A 7,990-nucleotide genomic window follows, 5' to 3' on the forward strand; every position below is an offset into this window, starting at 1 on the left:
GTGTGTAGTACACTAGTGTTGTCAAAAGTACTGACTTCGATACCAAGTCGATACTGAAATTTTAAAAATGTGATGCTTTGAGCGGATTCATAAACACCTCTGATTGGCCATTGGCCATACACACGCTCCCGTGTGTATCTGTGTAAGACCGTCAAAGGTTTCTCTTTACAACATGTTTTTGAAGCGTTAAACATCACAGACGTATCTGTTGAGCGCGTGAACACAATGGCCAATCAGAGGTGTTTACGAATCCGCTCAAAGCATCACATTTTTAAAATTTCAGTATCGACTTGGTATCGAAGTCAGTACTTTTGACAACACTAGTGTACTACACACTCAAGTACACGTGACACTCGCTGTGTTTTCAGTGTCTGCTGTCTCACAATATGAGGTCGTGAAAACATATCCAGAGCTGCTCTGAAAGAAACGATTAATGAGCCTTTCATCATTTTATTTGAGAAAAAACACTGTCAAATACACTCTGAAACTCAAAGGTCTTCACTACAACCCGTCAAAATAAAAGTTTGGTTTAACTTGAAGAAAAATATTACTATTGTACAATAGAATGTCCATCTCATAATAATAAAAATAATAATACAATTTATTTAAGCATTATTTAAGGAATATATATTTTTTTCATGTTTTTATTTATTGTGCATCACTTAAGTGGATAAAAGTTGTTAAATTTTCACTTGATTGCATCTTAAAAACAATAAACTGTTAGTTTTATGCATTCATTTGATTACCACAGTTTTTGATAATATACTTGTATTAAATCATAAAAAGAAAAATTTATTTTCTAAATAAAATACATTTCATAGGACTTTAATAAATTATTAATGATAAAAAATAAAGTTAATCTAATCCATAATTAATTATTAAATTTAATTGATTAGACATGTTTCTGATTTTGGAAATTTAAATAAACAAACGTTTGTTGTAATAAAGAATTTGTTCATAAAAAAACAGTTTTCATTAATTTAATAGTCATTTTAACTGATGATAAAAATAATAATTGATTGTTTAATACCGTGATATTTAATACGGTTATCATACCGTGAAAATATCATACCGTTACAACCCTAATGCAGATGTACAAGAAATCATTCTAATATGCTGATTTTCTGATTGTTATCAATTTTGAAAACAGTTGTGCTCCTTCATATTTTTGTGGAAACCGTCATTTCATTTTTCAGGATTCTTTGATGAATAGAACGTTCAAAAGAACAGTATTTATTTGAAACAGAATCTTTTGTGACATTATAAATGTATGTAATGAATATAAACAGTCCCACTGGTTAACAGTAACGCCTGACCTCAGATCAGATGGGCAGTGTCTGGATCGACTCCCCTGGGATCTCCTGCAAACAGATGGAGAATCAGCGGTTTCTCCACAGCCCTCTGACCCAAACAAATTGGCACGAGGGCGGCTGCGATTGTTTTTCAATATCTGTTCTGACCTTTGACCCATGGCTCTGCGGTGGGGGGGTCAGCACGAGGACATCGATTAAATGCAGGGAATTGCCTGTCAGTTATTACTTTTATCCAATCAATAGAGAGCAGGTCGCTTTTGTCTGACCCGGTGTGCTGCGGCTGCTCTGTTTGACACGATCAATGCTATAATACCAGCGGATATAAAACACTCCGCCTCTGTGTGTGTGTGTGTTTGGACTCACAACAATCACGTGCCGCTCAGCAGAAAGTGAATGACAACGATCTGTAACTGCAAACACGCTGTGATCAAACCACAGGATGTGACTGACTCCTCAAGAGATATATAAACAATAAAGCTCTTTATGGCGGTTGCTAGAGGGTTGCTGTTAATGTAGGCTGATAGGGCATTCCTAGGGTGTTCACTGCAGTTACTGGGGTGTTTGTGGTGGTTGCTAGGGTGTTAATAGTCGTTGCAAGGGTGTTCATGCATGTTGCTAGGAGATTCCAAGGTTGTTCATGGTGGTTGTGTTCAGGGTGTTGTGGGTGGTTGCTAAGGCATTGATAGGGTGTTCATAGTGGTTGCTAGGGTGTTAAAAGTGGTTTCAAGGGCATTTATGCAGGTTACTAAGGGATTCCTAGGGTGTTCGTGGTGGTTGTGTTCAGAGTGTTGTGGGTGGTTGCTAGGGGGTTAATAGTGGTTTCAAGGATGTCTATGCAGGTTACTAAGGGATTCCTAGGGTGTAGATGGTGATTGCTAGGGTGTTCATAGTGGTTGCTATGGTGTTAATAGTGGTTTAAAGGGTGTTCATGCAAATTGCTAGGGGGCTCTTAGGGTGTTCATGGTGGTTGTGTTCAGGGTGTTGTGGGTGGTTGCTAGGATGTTGCTAGGGTGTTCATAGTGGTTGCTATGGTGTTGTGGGTGGTTGCTAAGACGTTGCTAGGGTGTTCATAGTGGTTGCTAGGGTGTTAATAGTGGTTTCAAGGGGATTCATGCAGGTTACTAAGGGATTCCTTGGGTGTTTGTGATGGTTGTGTTCAGGGTGCTGTGGGTGGTTGCCAAGGCATTGATAGAGTGTTCATAGTGGTTGCTATGGCATTGTGAGTGGTTGCTAGGGTGTTAATAGTGGTTTCAAGGATGTTTATGCAGGTTACTAAGGGATTCATAGGGTGTAGATGGTGGTTGTGTTCAGGGTGTTGTGGGTGGTTGCTAGGGTGTTCATAGTGGTTGCTATGATGTTAATAGTGGTTTAAAGGGTGTTCATGCAAATTGCTAGGGGGCTCTTAGGGTGTTCATGGTGGTTGTGTTCAGGGCGTTGTGGGTGGTTGCCAAGGCATTGATAGAGTGTTCATAGTGGTTGCTATGGCATTGTGAGTGGTTGCTAGGGTGTTAATAGTGGTTTCAAGGATGTTTATGCAGGTTACTAAGGGATTCATAGGGTGTAGATGGTGCTTGTGTTCAGGGTGTTGTGGGTGGTTGCTAGGGTGTTCATAGTGGTTGCTATGGTGTTAATAGTGGTTTAAAGGGTGTTCATGCAAATTGCTAGGGGGCTCTTAGGGTGTTCATGGTGGAACACAACGTTCAGGGTGTTGTTGGTGGTTGCTAGGACGTTGCTAGGGTGTTCATAGTGGTTGCTAGGGTGTTAATAGTGGTTTCAAGGGGATTCATGCAGGTTACTAAGGGATTCCTAGGGTGTTTGTGGTGGTTGTGTTCAGGGTGTTGTGGGTGGTTGCTAAGGCATTGATAGGGTGTTCATAGTGGTTGCTATGGGGTTGTGAGTGGTTGCTAGGGTGTTAATAGTGGTTTCAGGGATGTTTATGCAGGTTACTAAGGGATTCCTAGGGTGTAGATGGTGGTTGTGTTCAGGGTGTTGTGGGTGATTGCTAGGGTGTTCATAGTGGTTGCTATGGTGTTATGGGTGGTTGCTATGGTGTTAATAGTGGTTTAAAGGGTGTTCATGCAAATTGATAGGGGGCTCTTAGGGTGCTTTTGCTAGAGTTTTTCTAGTGGTTGCTAGGGCGTTGCTAAGGTGTTCATGGTAGTTGCTAGGTCTTTTTGTAGGGTGTTCATGGCTAGGGTGTTCCAGGTGGTTGCTAAGGCACTCTGGGTGGTTGCTACGTGTTTAGAGCCCAGAGTATCAGCTGGTGGACAGTTCTCAGGAGGAATTATCAGCTTATTCACCAGCACACACACACGCACACACACACACACAAAAGCAGCAGCAGTCGGAGGGACCTACCAATCGATTTTCTGGCAAAGGAAAAAACAAAGACTCAGAGAGAAAAAGAAAGGCTCTGTTCCAAAATCTACAAAAGCAGAAATGAAGCCTCATAAGTGAGTGAAAAATGCTGTGCATGGACAGAAACTCAATACAGGGCTCTGCATGAGAGACTCGACTCATAATTGATTCTAATAAAATCTGATGTAAGCACATTACTAAGATAATAAAAGCCATGATGCTATAATTAGCAAAAAGTAAATACACTGCAAAAATCATTTTTCTATTATTTCTGTCTTGTTTTCCATCCTTCAAACAAGATAGATTTACTTGAAAAGGAAAACTGTATAAGATATTAAGACTAGTTTTTTCTTAGTTAAAACTATTATTATGAGTAATATTATGCTACCTACGTTTTGGAGCACCTATGATGCCTTCAATGCTGCCTGCTTAGTGCACTAGTTCTGAGTGTGTTCAATAGGTGTTTCTAATCAATCACAGCATGATTTCCCTGTCACTTTAATCAGATGTGCTTCAGGACGAGCGTGTTTCTCGTATGATGGTGCTCGAGGGTTGCTCTCCAAACACGAGGCGAGCAAGGTGTGTTTGCAGAAGCACCTTTATGATGCAGCACACAGACGTCTGTATATACTCTGACCACATTTCCACGTGAGAGCAACTGCAAGACAGAAATCAAAGAAGAGGTTCGCTTTAAAGAAAAGGAAATGTTGCACTCAGATCATTTTATCCTGAGATAATCTGCGATCAAAATCTTGCAGACTTTAGTTTCTTGGCAAATCAGAGCACAGACATTAAACTTAATTTATGAAGTATTTTTTTGGCATCATTGTTTTATAAAGCATCACTGAACTCACATGATTAAGACACATTCTAGAGGAGACATTTGTGAGATTACTGGGGCGTTTTTCTCAAGAGAAACATCTGAGAAGAGGGAGAATCCTTTTAATCTAGTAAAATTAATTGAGACTCTAATCCCCCTTTTTCAGCATAGATGAGAAAATGTACTGCGCAAAATTAAATGGTTGTAATTCATGAATGCTTTGGAATACAGAAACACCTTAGCAATACCCTAGCAACTACCCACAACACCCTTGCAACCACTACAAACACCCTAGAAACCACCCACAACACTCTAGCATTCACCAAGAACACCCTAGGAATTCCCTAACAACATGCATGAACACCATAGCAACCACTATGAGCACCCTAGCAACCACCCACAACAACATAGCAACAACTATGAACACCCTATCAACGCCCTAGCAACCACCCACAACACCCTGAACACAACCACCATGAACACCCTAAGAGTCCCCTAGCAACTAGCAATGCCCTAGCAACCATGATGAACACCCTAGCAACCACCCACAACACCTAATCAAGCACAATGAACACCCTAGCGATGCCCTAGCAACCACCCACAACATGCTGAACACAACCACCATAAACACCCTAGGAATCCCCTAGCAACCTGCATGAACGCCCTTGTAACCACTATTAACACCCTAGCAACCACCCACAACAACATAGCAACCACTATGAACACCCTATCAATGCACTAGCAACCACTTACATCACCCTGAACATAACCACAATGAAGTCCCCTAGCAATTTGCATGAACACCCTAGCAACCACCCACAACACCCTATGAAGCACAATGAACACCATAGCAATGCCCTAGCAACCACTATAAACACCCTAGCAACCACCCATAACACCATAGAAACCAATATGAACACCCTATCAATGCCCTAGCAACCACTCACAACACCTGAACACAACCACCATGAATGCCCTTAGAGTCCCCTAGCAACTTGCATGAACACCTAGCAATGCCCTAGCAACCATGATGAACACCCTAGCAACCACCCACAACACCCTATCAAGCACAATGAACACCATAGCAATGCCCTAGCGACCATATTAAACATCCTAGCAACCTCTATGAACTCCCTACCAACCACCCACAATAGCCTATCAAGCACTATGAAACCCTAGCAATACCCTAGCAACCACCCACAGTAGTCTGAGACCTTTCCTCACTTCTACATATCTTGAGTAATGAAACAATATAATTGTTTTTTTCGAGTTGTTTGAACAAACACCAACACTGAAATTAACTTTGCAAAATCGACAACATTACAGAAATGTGCTATATTACAATGACTATATTGTCTTCTGTAGAGCTGAATTAGCATTTAATCATTTTATAATTAATTAATTTTACAACATCAACACATTTGTTTTCCTAATGTGAAGATGCTTTGAAACCATCTGTATTGTATTAAAAACCATATAAATAAATATGACTTGACAAATGTCTGCAACCGTTTTAACAAACAACGTGGCAGAAATAGCTCAGATTCTTTCCTTTAGACGCTGTTTTCATGCTGTCTGTCGAGCAGATGTTTATTATGCTGCTAAACGCACGTTTTCATGGAAAAGCCGTGAAATTCAGCACTGTAATCAGGAAAGGCTGGTGTTTTTCCTTGGGTCTCTGCAAACTTTACAGGACTGCAAAACAAGGATGCTTCCAGTAGGATCAAATAATGAGGGAATCGCGCCACCTGGTGGTCAAAAGAGGATCAACATCAGCGGGTGTCAGTACTTCCTGGGTCTTCAGATCAATAAAATTTCAATTTGTCCTATTCAGGAGGAGAGACTTTCTCTGGCTTGTTTTATTCAGCAGTTTCAAGTCAGATTACTCAATAAAGCTGCACGGTAGACTGGGGCAAGTTGTCACATCTTTAATTTCTGACCCTTTGTGACCATTCCCTCTTTAGAAGGATTAATTTGTTTTGAAATATGAATTACTATCTTAAAAAAGCTATTTTTCACAATAAATGTGTATTTAACATGAGCAAATCAATCATACAGTGGTAGAGCAGACCGGGGCTAGTTGTCACAAAGCCTGTATCTCTATTTATGAACTTTTAAATCAAATATCCAGATACACAAATTTTACTAATCTTTATGTTTTGTAATTTAATGCTGATAGGCAAAACAATATTTTGAGCATGTTATATTTTTCATTTTTGCTGTTTTGTGAATTCTTTTATTTTTCATAATTGTTTATTCCACTGAAACGGTTGTGTATGTGACAACATGCCCCGCTATAGGGCTCAATGTATGTTAAATTAACCTTTTTTTTCTTTCTAGGCAGTGCTCAATGAGGTTTTTTGTACTTTAAGTTTTTGTGTATATAGAAACTGGGGGTAAAAAGTGTGACAACTTGCCCCGGTCTTCCCTGTTTATTGCAGTGAATTCCCTCTTATGACCTTCTTTCGACTCTCTCCGCTCCACCTCACAGTGTTCATTGAGCTCAGTGAAGTCAGTGGGCTGTGAATGCTTCACTTCATGGACACCTGATCTCTTCTGCTGGGATACTGGTGCAGGAGGGTGAGCCGTGATGCCATGGTAACAGATCCAGGCCTGTGGGGAATATCAGACCAGCATTCCCAGTGACATCTCAATTCAACAGAACACATTCTGAACATTCTGAGTTCTGAACATTCTGATTTCTAACATTTTACAGATTCTAAGAGAGGAAACAGAACTCTAAATTCTATAATTCTTTTAAGTCAACATGAAACGGAAGTAGATTTTTCTTCCTTATTGAAACGGTGTCATGACAAATCGGGCATATCTGTATGCTATGCTAGTACATAAGCTAACTAATACAGACATTAAAGGTCATTATAACGTAGTTCAAACAGCATTTATCATAATATGATTTTGTAGGAATTGAAATCATCGTTTTAGTAAATCGAAGGAACGAATTAGTAAATCGAGGGAACAAATTAGTAAATCGTGCGCACGTTTTAGTAAATCGAAGGAATGAAATAGTAAATCGTGCGCACGTTTTAGTAAATCGAGGGAACAAATTAGTAAATCGTGCGCACGTTTTAGTAAATCAAAGGAATGAAATAGTAAATCGTGTGCACGTTTTAGTAAATCGAGGGAACGAATTAGTAAATCGTGTGCACGTTTTAGTAAATCGAGGGAACGAATTAGTAAATCGTGTGCACGTTTTAGTAAATCGAGGGAACAAATTAGTAAATCGTGTGCACGTTTTAGTAAATCGAGGGAACGAATTAGTAAATCGTGTGCACGTTTTAGTAAATCGAGGGAACGAATTAGTAAATCGTGTGCACGTTTTAGTAAATCGAGGGAACAAATTAGTAAATCGTGCGCACGATTTAGTAAATCGAAGGAACGAAATAGTAACTCGTGCGCACAATTTAGTAAATTGAGGGAACGAATTAGTAAATCGTGTGCACGTTTTAGTAAATCGAGGGAACGAATTAGTAAATCGTGT

At 39.8% G+C, this 7,990-nt stretch overlaps 1 long non-coding RNA gene across 1 annotated transcript; it reads right to left on the minus strand.

Annotated features, from left to right (window-relative positions):
• Positions 1 to 6,054: 6,054 nt before the first annotated feature.
• Positions 6,055 to 7,274, minus strand: LOC125246953. The gene is made up of 2 exons (XR_007179999.1): positions 6,951 to 7,274; positions 6,055 to 6,239 (listed from the first exon to the last, which is right to left on the minus strand). It is a non-coding gene; the product is annotated as an uncharacterized LOC125246953 (long non-coding RNA).
• Between the last annotated feature and the right edge of the window lie 716 nt (positions 7,275 to 7,990).

This window comes from Megalobrama amblycephala, linkage group LG15 (genome assembly GCF_018812025.1).
Source record: "Megalobrama amblycephala isolate DHTTF-2021 linkage group LG15, ASM1881202v1, whole genome shotgun sequence".
Taxonomy (NCBI): domain Eukaryota; kingdom Metazoa; phylum Chordata; class Actinopteri; order Cypriniformes; family Xenocyprididae; genus Megalobrama; species Megalobrama amblycephala.